The sequence below is a fragment of the Hippichthys cyanospilos genome, chromosome 1, assembly GCF_059441005.1.
Source record: "Hippichthys cyanospilos isolate Australia breed blue-spotted pipefish chromosome 1, RoL_Hcya_1.0, whole genome shotgun sequence".
Classification (NCBI taxonomy): Eukaryota; Metazoa; Chordata; class Actinopteri; order Syngnathiformes; family Syngnathidae; genus Hippichthys; species Hippichthys cyanospilos.
The window spans coordinates 6819055-6839437 of record NC_142369.1 but is presented as its reverse complement, the minus strand read 5'-3'; the positions used below and the strand labels follow the sequence as shown (position 1 = coordinate 6839437).

The following is a 20383-nucleotide window of genomic DNA, read 5'->3' as shown; positions in this document are numbered from 1 at the left end:
GATCCAGTATTGGCTCGATATCAACCAAAAAACTAGGTGTCAGATGACAGCAGCGATATTTATGCGCCGAGCAGTAACAAACAAGAACACCAAAAATGATAGTAACGATTGCGCTCATGTATAAGTAGGATTTTTATCATATTGTTCTTATTTATGTAATTTGCACCAATCAGAGCAGCACTTCCAATTTTATTGTTTACCTGCTGTGCAATAAAACCTACCTAACTACCATACAGTACATACAAATATAGATATATACTGTACCTACATACAGAATACCGGATTTTTCACACTATGAGGCGCACTTAAAAGCCTTATTTTTTTTAAAAAAGCTCATGGTGCGCCTTATAATCCGGTGCACCTTATATATGGATCAATATTGAGATTGGGATTCGTAAGTGGGGAATGAAGTGATAAAATAAGCTTTACCTATTTCTTTTGTGTATTTAAAGTTGAACAAGGTTGCTCATATTGACATTGAGTTATGCTATTGAGAGTTTAGAGTTACTATTTGAGTTATCATTGTTATTCATTTGAGTATTACTATATTGTGATTGAAAAAGTTTGAAAATGTCATTAATTGAGGGTGCGCCTTATAATCCGGTGCACCTTATATATGGAAAGGTTTTAAAATGTGTCATTAATTGGGGTGCGCCTTATAGTGCGGAAAATACAGTATATGCACATATAAATATAGATATATACTGTACCTACATACAGTATATACGTACATACATACATGTGTACTCTGCGTACATAAAATCCATATTATATTCTGATTATTACTCCTTGTCTGCTCCAAGTGAAGCATTGTGGGAAAAACGCCAGCTGCTGTGTCCCACATGGCGTCAGAGCCGCGCAGCGCCGCATACCCAGCATGCCTTGAGGTTTGGCTCCCCCCCCACTACCAGCACGAGCACTCACAACCCCCAAAAGCGGCTGCCACGGATGGCTCAGTCGGTATGCACGCTTTGGAGCTGCCACTCTAATCCCACCAAGGAATGGAAGCTCCGTGGAGGAGGAGGAGGCATTAAAGAGGACAGCTGAGGGCTAAATGTTCACTTTGATCACACACTCGCCAACTTCCGCCTTCCCGCTGCGTTTCGCCTTCGTCGTCGACATTTCGACGCCCACTTGAGGGATATAAACATCTTTGGCGTGTGGATGGCCTTCACATCCTAATCTTAGCGCCAGCAAACGCCCCGTGAACACTCCATGCATGTTGCTGATAAAAAAACAGCAGGTATGCTGCGCTTGTGGCTAACCGTTAGCCTGCTAACAGTTAGCGATATCATTGCTATTATGACGCACCATTTCATTATGTGGATCCGTCAAAATAAATTTAGTCGGTAACTAATCAATTCTAACATTAATCAATGACTATTTTGATAATCGAGTAAATGAGTAAGCCATTGTTTGATTTAAAATGGTTGGAATTCTCCGATTTCAGCTTCAAACAGTAATTGGTTTTGTAGGCCTTCAACCTTTTACGTTTCAACAAAATTAGACATTTGCAAACATTCGCTTTTATTGTGAAAACAATGACCGAACTAGCAACAAAATCAGATGATAAATATGTGGTAAGTACAACATAAATCTCTCTCGTTTAAAATTGTTGAACATTCCCGTTATGTTTGTTTGGAAGGCACAAAGGTCGAGTCCTTGGGTCACTCTGACCCATGCGTGTTTAGTCAACAAACATGTCAGAAATGGATGTAATCCAAATCCAATAGTTTGCTTTATTGAGTGTGATATGTTCAATGTCTCAGTTTAAATGTGACCCGGAGATGTAAATTATCCAAAAGTAGCAGAAATAATTGTTTATATGAGTAGTTTGGCAAATCTTGCAATTCCTATTCTCCCCCACTAAGGGAACAGCAGTGAGAATTTGCTGTAAATGTCAATTATGTTTCCCTTTTTTTTAAGACAGAAATTTTAAAAACCCATGAACAAAAGTAGGTACAAATACCATTTTTAGGATATGTTAATTATACATAATATGCTAAGCAGACTTCTTCTACCTAAACAGTCAACATTTATTTGAACTTTCAAATGGGTCAATTTGACCCGCAACATAACAGCAGGGTTAATTGCTGTTTAACTATTTATCAGAATCACTAAAAAATGATGAGTAAACACAAATAATTGGTGATTATTTGTAATTGGTAATTATTATCTCAATTATTTTTTTGCAAAGCTCCTCCTTAGAGAAGAGAAAACATTGTGTGCCCCCCCCCCCAACTCGCCACAGTGACTATAAATAAATACAGTCGAAGTAAGAGTTAGTCTGAAACCGAAAAAAGTAACTTAAAGTACATCAAAGTGCCTGAAATAAAAAAATAATGACAATCCTTTTTAAAACTAAAAACATTTTTGACCAACTGAACCGTTTCAATCTGAAAAATAAAATTAACTGGAACATTTGCACCAATATCATAAATATTTAACCTGAAAAAAAGTATAAAACATAGTGCATATTTTTATTCCAAAAAAATCACATTAATTATTAATACGAAAACGATTTAAAAAGTCCATAACTACCGCACAGACTTTGACAATGAGTGTGCCATTGCACCACCTGGTGCCATGAATGTGCAATTACACTTTGCACAGCAAAAGTAAAGCCTGTTGCCTCTCTGGCATCGCATTGCGCCCCCAATATATGAGAAAGACTGTATTGATTTACGGAAAAATCAATAATATAATCCATGATAAAAATATTAGTTATGTATTTTTCCCATTTTGAGAACGCTTCCGGCCGGCATGAAGCGGCCTTCTCGCTCCAGTCCGCCCTGGATGCGCCGCTTCCCGCAGGCTGCCTGCGTTTGGAACGCTGCCACCTACCCTAGAAGAGTGAACGTCCCTCCCCGAAAACCATTTTGGCAACGCGTAGCATGCCGAACACCCAAGGATTCGCTTTTTACACGTCGGCGTCGCATTGTGCGGCGCAAAGACAATCAGGGCGCTTAATTAGCCGTATAATTCTAGCGGGAGTGCGGAATAAATATGGCGGGGAAGAGGGAAGTGTTTGCTGGCGGCCTGCCCTGACGCAACACAGCGGCGATGTGTTGGAGGGAGATCAGAACTTACAAGTCCGACAAGACGAGGGAGCGATCGTATGAATTGCGCCAAGAATCTGAAACCGCAATCTATTTAGTCTTAAAAAAACATGCCTAAATCCCACTAGTGTTTTTAGAATAGTACTTAAGCTATTGATCAGGGACCCAAAAAAATCTCTCTTTAATTTGAAGCCATTTATAATATAAGATTTGGAACCCAAACAAATAAACGTGTGTAAATGCCGACAGCCCAAAGGCGCTTTTCTTGAATCGGGGCTACAATGATGCGGCTCTGTGCCAGCGTCGGTAAGGTGTGTAGCCGTCGCACACGAACGCACACCCGCACACAAAAGAAGAGAGGAGACTCTCAAGGGAAGGCCTCGAGCGTGCTGTGTCTCGAGGACGCGTCGACACAACATGACCTTGAGCTTGTGTTTGCGTGACCCAAATTCTGCACATCGTTATCGGCGCCGCTGCCGGCCTGCTGAAGGAGCGGGATGATTCAATACATTTTTTTATACATGGGTCACAATACGATTCGGGGATGTGATATTGTTCAAATGTAAGAAATTCCATTCAGTTACGTTCAGTAGGAAAATGATTCGCTTTGTTATTAAGATGCAACGACGTGTTAAAGCTCTGCCAAGTTAATTAAATTGGAAAGAAATAGCAAAGCCTATGCAACGTCAAACCAATTCGTACATTGCGTACGCCTCTCGCGAAAGACGATTCGATACGCATCTCCATACACAGGCTGCAGTATAATTGGAGGAGGCAAGTTGAAAATGTATCAAATTGATGTCATATATATATATATATATATATATATATATATATATATATATATATATATATATATATATATATATATATATATATATATATTAGAGTTGCAGTTATAATGAATTAAAAAAGCTAAAATTGCTTAAATGTTCAGAATTCCTCTTGACTGGAAATACTCTGACATTGTATACAATAAGACATTAAAGAATGTCCTGTTTTAAAATGGGAAATAATATTTGAGCTATTTTTGTGACATGTTACTGCCCAAATCAGTGGAGAATCGTTAAAAATAAAATGTTGCTGCATTTTATCCTTTGTTAACTTGAAAGAAAAATGTCCTGCTTTTGAAAGGTCGGACTAAAAGTCCAATCCATCGATTAATCTACAAAATAATTGACAGATGAATTGATAAATAAAAAATAAATACATACCTACATACTTCAGTCTTATGTACAGGATTTGAAAATTAACTTTTACACACAGTATTTTGTGTGCTTTGAGAAACACTTTTTTTTTCTTCTAATTTTTACAAATTGGACACACAAGTTCTATTTCCATATATTCCTTGCAAATATGTCTAAAAATATGTTGGTGAGAACTTCTCCTTTGTTGAGACAACTCGTTGACCTCCCAGGTGTACCACAGCACGATAATTAGCATTATTATCACATAAATCCCCATAAAGATCTCCCAATTTTCAAATTCCTGAAATTTTGCGACTCTAACTCTCGACTCCATCTTCTTCCTTAACGACACCAAACCGTAAGAAGATTCTTCGGTCGGAAAAGGAGCGGCCCATCTCATGAGGGCGCTTCTTTTAACCTCCGAGGCGTCCCTTTGCTAATGCTGATTAATTACAGCTTCATACTTAGATCCAGCCCACCTGAACCCACGCAAGCATAGCGAGAGCTTAATCAAACACTTCTAGACCCTCATTAGTTCAATCATCAAGACTTTAACAGCACACATTTTACAGTACAACCTCGCCCATCCGGGTAAATTGACACAATTGCGCACAACGTACAGTATATTTAGCATCGCCCCAGAAGCTAATTTCCATTAGCATATTCATACTGCAGGTCTCTTTCATCACTCACAGATTTGTCACACTTGACTGGCGCCGTATTCCACTTTCAGCTAAACAATTTCTCTGTTGACATGCATGAGGAGGGTGGAGGCGGCAGGGGTAGGGGTGTCACTTTCATGTTTGTCGGGTTCACACACTCCACCCGCCCCCCCCGTCAGCGGATTGCACTCAGTGGAGGAATTGAAACGCAGCCAAGGATAAAATAAATACACGACATTTTTCGGAGCTTGCTTCTATTAGACTGCGACTACGCTACATGACAGACCATCTGGGAGGAAATGATGCTCTTTTAAACTCGTTTAGGGACAACACGGATCAGAGTCATTTCTGGCACGGGGTGCCCGAGGTTGCCGGGGTCAAGGGTTACATGACTCCGAGGTAGTCTACACTACACACTACGAGCCTGGTTACATGGTGAGTCAAGTTGAGAAATCAGAATTTTCCCATTCGATTAAAAACACAGCATAGCATATTGTTGTCGGAGAGGACATTTGGATGTCGCATATTTGTGGGTCGTATGTGCTGTATTCAAGTGGATGTCCAGAAGTAGTTATAGTTATATTTGAACTAATAAAACGGTAATATCTGGTGGGCTAGCAATGAACAAAAGGGAGTTTTCAAAGAAATGCTAGATATAAGATGCATTAGCATAGCGCTAGCTAGGATGATGCAAGTTGCATCGTTTTCAGACGAATGCCAGGCCTGAGAGACAAACTAGCTTAGCGCTAGCTAAGATGATGCCGGTAGCAATGTTTTTAAACGAATCCCGGACATGAGAGACGAACTAGCTTAGCGCCCGACAGAATTAATTTAGTAGCAAAGTTCTCAAACTAATGGCATTCTTAATTGACAAACTAGCTCAATGCTAACTAGGATGATGCTGGTAGCAACGTTTTTAAATAAACGCTGGAATTGAGAGACGAACTAGCTTAGCGCTAGATGGAATGATGCTACAAGTAACGTTTTCAAACAAACGACAGACCTAAGAGACAACTTAATTAATTAGCACTAGCTAGGGTGATGCTAGTGGCAACGTAGAAGGATTACGTGTGTAAATTGATTCAGTCATTTGGTGGGTAATGTCAATAACAAATGCGGATGTTTGGTGTGAAACCCAGCTCTACATTTTGGTATTAAAGGCTATAACACTAAGGGGACCAGACATCTCGGTTTGACCAGGACAGTTCTGGCTTTGAGCCTTGTGTCGTGTGTCCTGACAAATTTCACACGCTCCATTGTTTTGCCCCACTTTTACATAGGTCACATCCTGAACTCTCATTTTTTTTGTTTGTTTGTTTTCTTTTTCGGTCCAGTCAGCAGGCAAAATTTTTGGGCCAGATTTATGTCAATCACACAGTTGTCATGGTGATTCATACACTAAAACAATTAAAAAGGAATACAGTATAATTTTTAAGTGCTTTCCTATTTACTTTTACATTCACAATTGCAGGAACGGTACGCAGGAGTAGATTGTTCTGTACTTCTCAATTTTAGCATCACGCGGGCCTACATAATAACCCCTTCTTATTACAATTCTGTGGTACCATTCATACAATTTCTTGAGCATAAAAAAAAAACTTTGCAAGTTAATTATGCTGTCATTGTAGGATATACCCTAAGGTAAATTAATGAATTAACTTCATGATCTGCTGTTACCCACTGCCCAAAAAGGAGTTTAAAGCACAGAGCATTTAAAGCACAGAGTAGACCTACTTCCCGCTTCAGTGTCTAAGAATCATGGGTAATCTGCTGAACACAATTTGAGTGTTTCTTTTAATGCAAGAGCAAAAAAAAAAAAAAAAAAGAAGATATGTCACAGTGAGTGCATTTCTTGTTTAGTGCTGTTGAACTGTCATCTCAGATAGCATTTAGCGTAAGCTAAATTTATAGTGACAACACAGACTGACTACAATTTAAATTCATTCTAAAAAGTTCCTAGTGAGAATTTGTTGCATATTCGACTTTTAGCGAAAATATAGCGTCCCAGTTTTCCGTTTTGAAAATCGGGTCACTCCAGCTACCGCACTATTGTATTCTTATGTGTGTCGTGTATTTTTGAGTGGAAAAACAACTTACTTAGATAATGTTCCATCACCGCTTTTTTCAATGCGTCTTTGTCAAGCCTTGTCTTCGCAGCTATTAGGTGATCCAAACAATCAGCCATAACGTTCATTCCCAGAGCGAAATTGTCGCAAAGCAGTTACCTTTCCGAGTTATTGTGAGGGAACAGACAAATTGTGCGCTTTCCTGGGAAAATGTCACAGACGATCCACTGGCCCTTGATTTGAAAGGCTTTTCTTGAAGAGTGACTTAACAGCGCTTTGGCTAGATACGGATCGATACGCTTCCAACTACACAAAGTCCGACTTGGAAAGAAAGGATGAAAAAGGCTGAACAAAAAAGGCAATCAGTAAAGCGCCAAGGCCAAACAAACTACATTTCGATTGAATTGGATAGTGGACCTCCATTCATCGTTTGGGGGGATACATTACAGACCCACCTGCAATTGTTATAAATAGGGGGACCCTTCCATTTTAGACGCTTATTCTCACAAGGGTTGCAGGCTTGCTGGTGCCTATCCCAGTTGACACACAGAGGGACCGTATAAATGTAATGTGTGAAATGAAAATGAATGAATTGATATTGATATGTAGTATTCTTATTCGAAATTTTATTTCCTTTTAAAATGATACATCATACATGGCGGTAGCTCAAAATTTGGCAAAGGCACAGCAATTTGACCTCTTTGTAAAAATCCCAATATGGACATCTCTGCCAAAAATTCAAATTTCCGTCAATAACTAATAATATATATCGTGTTTTTAATGCATTGTTCCTCAGTTATCAATGAATTATTGATAGCTAAAAATAGTAGCGGCAGACAGTACAATAGAATAGACATATTAAATATGTTCATATCCTGTGTGCGGGGCAAAACTATACGCGTGCACACACACACAGAGATAGATAGAGAGAGAGAGAGAGAGAGAGAGAGAGAGAGAGAGAGAGAGAGAGAGAGAGAGAGAGAGAGAGAGAGAGAGAGAGAGAGAGAGCGCGATAGATACACACACACACACACACACATATATATATATATATATATATATATATATATATATATATATATATATTTTTTTTTTTTTTATGCAACAGCAAATTTGCTGTATACGTCTATTTTATTGTACTGTCTGCTGCAACAATTTTTTGCCATCAATAATTCATTGAGAACTGAGGAACAATGCATAAAAAACCCGATACCCCAACAAAAGAGCCCTATGAGTTTCTGGCTCCTTCTTATCTCTCAATACATGACAATATTGTACATTATTAATCTCCCTCGCTCGGATTATTTCTCCGTCTGATGCCCTATGTGCGCTTGGACTGTATCCACAAGAAGAAGAATAGTTAATTATAAGAGTATTTGAAGAGTCCGTCTGGCTGGAGGCTATGTGAGATTTCTTTACCATCAATGTACCAGATGTGGCAGGTTACACGTTGTGTGAATCGGAGGGACACCCGGCAAAAAACGGCGGCGTGGCGGTTAGTTATTGTCATTCCGCCGCTTATATTTGAAAAGGCCCGCGGGGTGGTAATTACAGGATATAATATAGTACACGCAAACAAAGAGTTCCCAGATCAGGCTTGTTTTATTCTAACCGACCACTTAACCAATCAAGACCAATTAGCCCAGAGCAGTCAGCATGCGTATAATAACAGCCTTTCTTTTATTAAATGTCTTCAACTGGCCTCCCAGTGGAAAGGATCCAACGCTAACCCTGGCAAATGTTCATTTCACATCCCTTGAAGCAGTCGATTTGAACTTCAAACATGACGACCATTTTTTTTCTCCGTTTATTTCCACCACACTTAGTTGGATCTAAAATAATGGTAAAAGTGCACTTAAGGACGTCTGCGGTACATAATACGCTTCTCCCGCGATATTAAAGCGATTGCTGTTAATGGGTTACTGACTGCATGAGACTGCTTTTTTCTTTTTGAAGCACATAAACATGGTGCGTCTGCCAGAGAAGAAGCTGAAGCCACAAAGAAGAAGAAAAGGCCGCAAAAGGTTATTCAGAAAGCGCCTGTGAATTTTTGGAGGCAGAGACTCTCCACGCTTTGCTTTCTGTCCAGTTATACTCACTGATGATAGGTATAAAACTTATTTCTGAACTGTGAGGTGAATCTGCTAATCACTCATGAATCATGAATATGTTTATTATTTTTGCATATTTACAGGAGAAAATGTATTCAGTATATAAACCAATTTAATATTAGTAGTACCACCTATTTGTTTTGTACACCCTCCTTTTTTTGTTTATTTAATTGCTTTTTGGGCCGTTTGAAACATCATTTTTAATTTATGCCGTAGGCCGCTGAAAAATGTATGATGAGCCACAAACGCGCCTCTGGCCGTAGATTGGACACCAATGCTTTAGACGGTTCAATAATATAAAAACAACACACCCATCTGGCGACTCAAAAATGGTATCAACGTAAAAAAAAATTGAAATTGACCAAATTTGATCACGGTGGTTTCGACTTGACGGCAGCTTCGTCGTTTTTTACGCAAATGACAAATGCGGTTCGAGTTTGCTCAAGTGTAAAAGAGGCAGAAATGTAACCTGCAGGAATGCTCATGTGAAAGGCGCACACGCATGCGGAGCAAGTTGTAAACACCCCCAGAAGCAAGACGCGCACGCAGCAGCCGCCCGCGACCTGCTGCGCAAGTGTTGGGGCACACACATGAGTTGTGCCCTCAATTGAGCCGAGCAGGGAGTCTGAGACAAAAATGTGAATCAGGCATCAAAATGTGATCTATTAAACAAAACAAAAACAAACAAACAAACAAAAAACAGCAGAATCACTTAATAGACAATGTGGCTAAAGTCACTTTTCATGCCACCAAACAGGGGAGAATTATGTCCAGTTGAATGAATAAACTACCATGGTTCAATTCACAACTTGTCAGTTCCGGCCATAAGATGACTTTACTGGGGATGTCTTTCTTTGTGCTGCCTTTCTGAGTCATGGTTTCATGACCCAAAATGCATATTGTACACACGCTTGCTCAGCGGGATTATTACACCAACCAAAAGTTAAAACTAATGTTTAAAAAGTCAAAAGTAATGTTTAGAATTAAATGTAAAGAGATATTTTGTGTTATTTTGATTCATAAATATGATATACTCAAAGAAATTGCTTGCTGATGGCTCAGTGCTCAAATATATATATATATATATATATATATATATATATATATATATATATATATATATATATATATATATATATATATATATAAGGTTCCTGCCCAATGGCTTTGCCTGCTGTCAAGTCATCATTGCACTATTTAGCACAATGTTTTCTATAATCTATATTGTGTGTCTGTATTTGTCTGTTTTGTGTATCTATTTGTCTGTATTTGGTAAATGCAGCATCCAATTTAACCTGTGGGCCAGGAAGGGGGTCAAACCCTGCTTGTCCGAGTTCTCCTGCATATAAACGCTGCAACTGCGCCACTTCATATCAGTGTCAATCACAAGTGAGCACCATGATTATCTCGTATTGACTCTCATTAGATCGGCATCATTAAAATCCTAATTACAGGCTCAGAGGTGGCGCACGTTGCCGTGCCGTGCAGGTGCCGGCCTCGCTAATTGGAGCCAATCTGACCCGCGAAATTGGGTCCCTCCTTCAGCAAATTCCCATCAGGGTTTTGCCTCATCTCATCCGACAGCGTCTTCGCTCGCGAGCGTTGCAAAGCAGACAGCGGGGGGCATGACGGGATGTTCTTGCTTCCACCTTCCGTCAGGGAAGCTCTCGGCCCAGCGTGACAGAGTCTCACATCAAATAAAGCCGCTGGGAAATCTGGGAAAGCTTTCCCGAGATAGAAATAGAGATTAGGCGCAAACTTGAGGCACCTTGAAGCTGGAGATAATCCTCCGTGCCGGGTGCATGTGATGATGGGCCACAATATTTACACAACAAGCGCCAGCTTGGGGTACAATTAGAAGCCAATAGTTGACCCGGCTCACTCTTTTCCTCTCAGAGCTGCTTAACGATGACTTAAGAGGCAGTGATAATGGGAATGAGGTCATGGTTGGGGGTTGGTGACAGATGTGGGAAGACACAGAAGCTTCTCTGCGGAAACTGGGCTTGAAAATCAAACAAAAAGAAAATGGAATATACTGTATGACTTCATTACATTAAGATCGATTATCTGCCAATACAAATAAAAAATTCGACTTCAGAATTTCAGCTTGCCAACAGTAAATATTCTCTGATATCGGCCATGCTCAACAAAACAAACCGATTACCTTGTGTTGAATCAATCAATCAATCAAGCATTTGCTTTTACTTTGGAAAACAATGATCTCACTAAGCAGTGCATCAGAAGTGGTTTGAAATTTCACAATAAGAGCACCAACAGGAAGTGCAGCGTTAGCCGCCTTAATTATGGCGTCTCATCATCAGCTTTGTTAAAGGGGAAGTCAACCCCAAAATTTTCTTTTCAATAAAATGTCCTTGTATTTGGAAAAGGAATCCACTCATTTTTAAAGCCATCCATCTCTGGTGGCGGCCATTTTGCCGCTCTCGACTGAAATTGGCATCACGGTTACTTAGAGCCTCAGCTAAAAACCAATCACAGTTCAGCTTGAGAACGTCACATGATCAAACTCATAAAACAGACATGCCGTGATTGGTCGTTAGCCGAGGCCTGAAAAACAATGATGTCATTTTCAGTCAACAGCGTGTGACAAATTGGGCACCGCCTGAGATGGGTAAAAACAGTAAGACATTGCTGCTTAATCATAAATTTCACAAATGCAATATTAATCAGGAATGCTGGTTTATCATTGATTGATTTTTTTTTTTGTCCTTTTGTCACTTTAAACAATTTCCGTTGTAATACTTGTTCAAATAAACAAATGCACACTCAATTGTAAATTAGATTTTTGACCAAAAGCAAGGGAATTGTAACTTATTTTATTATGAGACACTAATAAGAGTAATAATAAAAATAATAAGAGTAAGAAGAGCACAATTGTATAGCTTCATTAAAACATTTTGAACTAAAGTGAGCCTTGAAATGCTAGCCAGTCCCACGTTGTCCCCGCTTGAGAGCCATGACTACTTTTGCCACCTCTGGTTGTGCAGGTGTATCTAATGAGGTGGCCAACAGGAATGTTTCTCAACGCCCACCTGCCCGCATCTCCTTTCATTTGCAAGGAAGGCGAGTGGGCGAGAGTCAGAGAGAGCCGAACGAAGCTCCGTCTCTCCACAAAGCCCGATCGCCTTCTTATTCAAATCATGTCGGGGTATTTGGAAAGCCGTCGGAGCATTTATTTGACTAGCGTGCTCGTTGTCTTCACCGATAGGACAATTCAGTGCACGAGTAGAACAACAGTCTAACAGTGGGATCCATTTTTCCAATTTTCCCTTCAGCTACTGTATTACATTACCGCAATATGAAAGAACAAGTGGTACGCCAAAGAATCAGTCAAGGTAATTGCTTGAAATGTGTTAAAGACAGAGCACAAGGTAGCAAGCTTCAAGTGTCTTTTGGCTCGAGTCTTCCATTCCAAAACTATGTCGGAAGTAAAGCAAGCAATTTAGAGCGCGCCATTGTTGGCTGTGAGTGTAAACGCCATAACGGGGAAGGTGAAATAGCGAAGAGAGGGATTACCCCCCATCCCCCAAAAGTCTTACTTGCCGAGCAACATGTGGACAATTGATTTGCGCTGGTCTCATTAGTCTAAGACCCAGATGCACGAATCCGATGATGGAAGTCGGGAAGAGTCCGGACGTCACGATGTGGTGTAGGATTAGTAGAGAAAAAAAACAGTCAAAACGTCAGAGCTGTTGGTGCATTCAACATGCTGAATCTGTGTCGGAACACCGTGACATGTGATCGCTCTGATTGTCTGTTAGTAAAAAAACAAAGTGACAAATACACTAGTGTACGAACGCGTGAGTGTAGTAATAATGTATCCATTCAAAAGCGTCTTTTGAGTGTCTATACAGTGCCATACAAAAGTGATCTTGGTAGATAGCTAGATAGATAGCTAGCTAGCTAGCTAGCTAGCTAGCTAGCTAGCTAGCTAGATAGATAGATAGATAGATAGATAGATAGATAGATAGATAGATAGATAGATAGATAGATAGATAGATAGATAGATAGATAGATAGATAGATAGATAGATAGATAGAGCCTCTTTTACCCTATTATTTGAAAAAAAATCTGTGAATTAGTACTGTTTGGGATAGAATGAGTAAAATTTGAATAAACAGCGAGGAAATGCCTTGGCAATTTTTGCTGATTTTGGAAATCTTTGCCCTCAGCATTTTGACGTACAATGTCTGTCAGGTGGGCGGTCACTGTGAATGAAAAAAATAGCGATGTGCATCGTTTACCTTTGTACATTCCCGCCCCTCCTGCGCAAGCGGGATTACTTCTCACATATGCGCAAAACATACTTAAAAATAGCATTGCTGTCAGTCTATTGCGGTGTAATTTCCATCATTTTTTCAGCGTGACGTGCCAACGGTCGGGGCAACACCATAGGGGGTAGGCGTCCGTCACATTGGCTGACGTTGGTCCGATTGGTATATCTAGGCCTTGTTGTCGTGGCAACCCAGTGGGATGTATTCCAGTCACCAGAGACTAAAAGTGGATATATTTTCATGGCTTAAGCATGTAGTTACATACTGGTATTTGTTTGACAGCGCGTGAGCTTGATTTTTCACTACTTTAAAGTCGTATTTTATACAGTGTACTTCAATTTTTCAAATTTGACACATGCAAAACGAGCTGGAAATTTATAAAACATGTACAGTATTCAGACCTTTTTGGAGTTATTTTCTTCCATATAATTTTCGGCGTATTTTAGCCTAGGGATGGCACACTCCTGGTAGTATGATAATTAAGTGGTCGTGCTACGTTGCCCTTTGACGTGTTGCCACCCTCGAGGCGGAATTTCAGCTCCAGGTCTTTTTTCAACGCGTTCCCTTTGATGTGAAATTTCTTTGATGTAAAGATTAAAGGCCTGGACAAAATACGGGTTAAAAAGCCGTTCCACCAGCTTGTGCGCGCTTGTGAGCGCCGACTCGCACAGTGGTGAGTAAATTGCCGTTACAGGAGTAGGAAGAAATAGCGTGAGTGCATGTTGATGTTGTAAGTAAACAAACAAAGCATGCAAATGACCATTTATTGATTTATCTAAAAACTAAACGTTAAGTCAATGCAGTAATTAGTCATACGGTCCTACATAGGAAAGCCAAGTAGTTTTTGAGCCAGTATTTGGTGAAGAAGATACCGGTATATGGACCTTAAAAGCATGACAACAAAAGCTCAACAGCTTGCAATGAGAGTATGAAGTTGAGTATCAAACGGAGCTAATTTTTATATTCTTTCCTGTCTTCCAACCTCCCACACAGTCGCCCCCACTGCCGCATTAATTGCTAATCGACGTGACTCAGAAATGTACTTTGTTTTGCTTTTTCTCCGAATCTGAATAGAAACTGGCAGGCTTCCTCGCCGTCGACGCTTGCAAACTCGACTTGATGCCCGAGCATACACTTCAGTGTCTTGTGGGCGGAAGCTTTTCTGTCGTCGTTACAGTAATTGGCTTGCGCGGGAAAGTGAGCGTAGCCGTAGCATTTGAGTGGCGTGTGATGTGAGGATGTGAGAAGACCACGCAAGTTGGATATTTATTGGAGGCGCAGGTGGGATTGAGAAAGCCATCTGGACCACCAGGCCTTAAGGCAATTTATAGGGGAGGGGAGCTGACGGGACTTCAGGTGGAGTCCATTAGAGCTAGCCACGGGTGTTAAAATTATTACTAAGCTGCTGAGAGAAAGGAAAACAACAAAAAAAGGTAAAACAATGAAGATCAGTCGAAAAAGTGAAGTGGAAAAAAAACGCGTGCAGATGTTCTGGTACCACAAACTGTTCTCTGGACAGTTTGACAAAAAGCATCCCCACTCAGCTATAAAAATATATATTTACATGAATTGGACTCTTCCACCGTTTCAAGATTCGCCATGTGGTATTGACTTGTGAGAAGGGTTATGGTTAGGGTTAGGGTTGTGAGAAGAAATGCCTTGTGGACATAATAATGAAACAATAAATATTTGTAATATTATTACTTTTTTGACATTTTAGGTATAATATAGCGCAAATGCACGTGCAGGATACATATATACATGTATACACATATATATATATATATATATATATATATATATATACATATATATATACATATATATATATACATATATATACATATATATATATATATTATATATTTATAATAAAATATATATTATATATATATATATTTATATATATATATATATATATATATATATATATTTATATTATATTTATATATATTTATATTTTTTTTTTTTTAACCTGCACATGCGAATTCAAATGTGTTTAAATTAAATTATAATATTTGCAAGCACCTTCAAATGTAATTGCATGTATACTTAAATGTATGTACGAAAGTAAGTTCCAAGATTTTTGCAAGTACATTTCAACTTATTTGCAAGTACGTTCAAACAGGTTGGAATGCACGCTTGAATCTATTTAATCTAAGTTCATTTATACATAATTGCAAGTGCGTCAAAGGTATTTGCATGTGTTTGTTCAAGTGTATATGGAACTACGTTTGAATGTATTAGCAGATATTTTGGAATGTACTAATGAATACATTCCAACATGTATCTAGAAAATGGATGGATATTTGCAAGTATGTTCCAATGACTTTGCCTTTCAAAAATGTTTACTCCACATTGACAGGTCCAAGCTTCCGTAGTTTCAAACTTTCAAGAGTCCTACCATTTTCCTTAATGCCAAAAACAAAACATTGCAAACTGGAATGAGTCATATTAGAAACAACTTTAGGAAACTTGTCTTAAAAAAAAAAAATCAGTTTTTTGATGAATCCTCAATACGTTCTGACAGGGTCACCCGAGAATCCATAATAGCAACCAAACCACTGAAAGACCTTCACCGAGATTCCAGTACGGGTTTCCGGAGAAACGTGAGCGGGAAGTCTCAGCCATGACAGGGAAGCTAAAGAAGGACACAACGGGGAAGTTGGGAAGAAAAACAAAAGCCCTCTGTTTTGCGGAGACAAAACTGGAAGGACATGCAAGAAGCGCCTGCTGTGTTTTTGCAGGACAAACTAAAGAAACGGCAGCAAGGTAAAAAAAAACTTTGTAGCTACTTTTAGTTCTCTTTAGTCAGAATCCACTAAGCAACATTGCCAAGATTGGCGCCCAAAGAGAAAGCAACGGATGACGAGTTTATCCATGGATGAGTCCGGTCCAAAGCGCTTCTGTGCTTGGCACAAGCGAATCTATTGTTTTCGGCGTGAAAATCTGTCATCAACTGGGACGAAGGCAGCGGGCTAGTCAACCTTCACCATGGCAGGTAGCACTTGAACGGATACACTGTAGATAAATGCACACTGGGGGCTGACATGTTGACTCAAATTAAACACTTCAGTGAACGGCGAGAATATCAGTTGAGACACACATTACTAAAACCCCTGGCGGCATTTCACCGGTTATATCTATGTGAAAGTCTCCTCACATAACACTGAACGCTTTGTAATTAATTAATTAAGCAATTAGGGCTTCAGACAGAGCATCGTGGCAACTTCCCAGAAGCCACAGCTAAAGTAGATCCGCAAATTACACTGCTACCGTAACATCCAAGTGCCCTAATTTACAACTCTGGAGTTACAAGCCATGGCCCAACTAAATTAAAATGTTTTTTTCTTTAGGTATGAGGAAAAGCAAAATGTGTTCCTTTCAACTAACAGAAATGTAGGATGCAAAATCAATAAAACTGGCTCATGTGGAAAATGTCTTATCTTCGAACACTTTTTATCATTCCAGTCCTCTGTGATCATTATCAAACCTCAGTATTTCCATGTTAATATTCAGCTCATCGGTCATGTTGTTGGGTAAGAGTTAGCTGACAATTTCTTTCTAGGAAGGAAAAGTTTTAGGTGGTCCGAGACAGCACAGCTGTCCTGAATCAAAATGGAAGAAGCGTGCCTGCTCCATGACCGAAAAAAACTTTTCTTTCATAAATGGGAAAATAAATTGAGATTAAAATGTACGCAAAAAAATCTACATTTATCTTGCCTGAACTGAGCACCCTATAATTTCCGACCCTATAATTGCCCCTGGAGAAGTCGAACCCCCAAATTTACTTGACAATAAAATGTCAATAACTAATCGAATATACTGATAAATTGCGTGTTTGTGGGAAAGAAATTACCGTATTTTCCGCACTATAAGGCGCACACCCTCAATTGTTGACATATTCGAAAACTTTTTCCACATATAAGGCGCACCGGATTATAAGGCGCACTGTCAATTAATGACATATTTTAAAACTTTTTCAATCACAATATAGTAATACTCAAAGTAATAACAATAATAACTCAAATAATATCTCTTAACTCAAAATAGCATAATAACTCAATGTCAATATGAGCAACCTTGTTCAACTGTAAACACACAAAAGAAACAGGTCAAGCTTGCTTTATCGCTTCATTCCCCGTCTATGAAACCCAATCTCAATATTGAACCATACATAAGATGCACCTGATTATAAGGCGCACCATCAGCTTTTTAAAAAAAAAATAAGGCTTTTAGGTTCACCTTATAGTGCGGAAAATAAGGTAAGTAATCTGGTGCTATCCATTTCAGGGGGTCGTTATTTTGCCACTTGCTGACGAAGAAAATGACATCACAGTTGCTAAAGTAATCACAGCTAAGCTTTGCACACGTCACATGACGTCACTGAAACCTGGTGAAAATATTGCAAAGAAAATGATGCGCAGTTTATTTCTCGTCAAAAGTTTTGAATTCTTTACATTGTAACCGATTGTATGCAAAAAAAATAGGAGTCATTCATCAGAACAGACAAAATGATGACTTTGTCTCATGTAATAATGATACCCGGTTCCGTTTTCTGTCCCAATAAGGCCCACTTGGCCAGGAAGCATCAACCCCCCCGCTGCTATTAATAACACTTAGTCTATCCTCCGGACACAAGACAGTAACGCGGCAAAAAAAAAAGTGTCATCCGAACCCGTAGTGACAAAATGATTAATGTAAGGCAGCCAGCGGCGATTAGTAAACGCTCAGCGGTGCCGGGACGGGTCCGGGATGACAAGCCACAAGGACCGGGTGGAATTCATATGGAAGGCGGACAACGAAGCTGGGACCGCAGATGATTTACAGCGCTGATGCTTGTGGAGTGTCTCGAACACGGGGCGACGAGATAAACGACGAAAAAAGTTCTGCTCACATGTGCAAACAATTTCCCGCCACAGAACAACCGGAGGCCAAATGAACTGTCTGTTCTGCATGTGAAGCGTGAACAAATGCCTTTCGCATTAAGTCAGGGACGTGAGGAATCACACACACTCACTCAAATAGACACACTGGCGGTTATGCAAATAACGACAAGATCTATAGATCATAGCTGCACTACTTCCAACATGTGTTATGTGGATGTTAGATGCATGTAGTTATTTATTTTCTCCAATCAGATTTCAGGCACTATGAGTTGCTTGCAGAATCTGTATTGTTGGCCCCGTGTAAAAAAATAATATATACTTGTATATATATATATATATATATATATATATATATATATATATATATATATATATATATATATATATATATATATATATATATATATATATATATATATATATATATATATAAATACAGGATTACGTCGCTATTTTATATAATATATATAGTGTATATATATATATATATATATATATATATATATATATATATATATATATATATATATAGTGTGTATGTGAGATAGACTAGCAGGAAAAAAGATTTTATTAATTTGTTTAAAACTTTAAAAAGGGAGCAAAAGCAACAACAAAAAAATCAATTATACTTATTTCGGTCACTGCAGGTATTTTTTGGAACGTAACCTCTGCGATAAAGGAGGGAACACTGTATATATTGTATATATGTGTGTGTGTGTGTGTGTGTGTGTGTGTGTGTGTGTGTGTGTGTGTATTTTTACACGACACTGCTATTCTGTTAGTTAAAAACAGGAGAAGACAGATGGCATTTATCCATCCATCTATCCATTATCTGAACTGCTTATCCTCACGAGAGTGACGGACGTGCTGGAGCCTATCCCAGCTATCTTCAGGCAGTAGGCGGGGGACACCCTGAGGTGGATGCCAGCCAATTGCAAGGCACAAAAAAACAAACACTCGCTTGCATACCAACGGCCAATTCAGGTTGCCCATTATTCCTTCCATGCATGTTTTTGGGATCTGGGAGGAAACCGTAGTCGCCAAGGAGAACCCACGCAGGCACGGGAAGGACACGAAAACTCCACACAGGAAGACCGGAGCCGAAAGCGAACCTGATGGAATTTAATTAAATAGATCTCCGATTTTTTTTCATTCATTTTTAGCGAGAGGTGACTAGTTTGCGGCTGAGGAGAGTCCAGTCGGTCCACAGTCACACAAACACAGAAAAGCTATTAAGAGGCCGTGATTTTGCTTGCTCCAGTGTGTCAAAGTGCTGTTATTATGCGTGCAGTCAGCACATTTTCTCTTTTTAATCTTTATTTCTTAGCGCCGATGCCCTGGGCTTGCTCGCAGGGGAAACTGTTGAGCCCGGAGTAAATATATTAAAATTGATCCACGGTACATTTACAAGGAACCTGCTCAATATGAAAAGTATCAACACAAATATCTCGGACAGTCGGGGGAGTAATATAAAGAGAACCCTCGCGTGTATTATTAGACCGCCGCTGCTTTGACCTCATCAATATTGGATTCGTAAAAAGCTGACGACGTGAATGGTGAACTTTTCTCCCCATTCAACGAATGTGTTTTCTTTTTCGGGCCTTCCTTGGGAATCTGCGTGCTCTGGTTCTAAAACGGGGGGCTGACTTTGGAAGGTGCTGAGCTGCGAGCAAAAGAACTCATTCAATTGTCCGATCGCTGCAAGCCAGGATCCAAGAGGCAATTCCGCTTCCATTCATCTTGGAATTATATGTTGTCACGTGAGACATCACCTGCGATACGGTGCTCTTAAATTCAGCGGGTCAGGTGTGTTGGCACGGCCCCTTCGGGATGTCTGTCGCTCAGCATTTGAAGGAAAACAAAGCTTCTTCAGGCCTCGGCCCTCTATCAAGGGCTTCTGCTCATAAATGTCAGCCCTGAAGAAATTAAATGGCACCATTTGTCCGCGTTATTGGTCTGGGATGAACCTTTGATTGAGGAGGAATCAAACTGAGCTCCTTGTCCGGCATAATCATAAAATGCCTGCAGCTGGATATGAGGGGAAGATGGAGAAAAGGGAGTTCATCCAGTCGATGGCTGAGGCTATTGGATAAATTGTATTCTTCTTAAATGCCAGT

General features: G+C 39.6%; 1 protein-coding gene across 4 annotated transcripts in view; it reads right to left on the bottom strand.

The window, feature by feature from the left end:
* sorcs2 (sortilin-related VPS10 domain containing receptor 2) overlaps nt 1-20383 on the bottom strand; it is a 115202-nt gene that overhangs the window by 87811 nt on the left and 7008 nt on the right. The gene's annotated exons all lie outside the window — the stretch shown is intronic.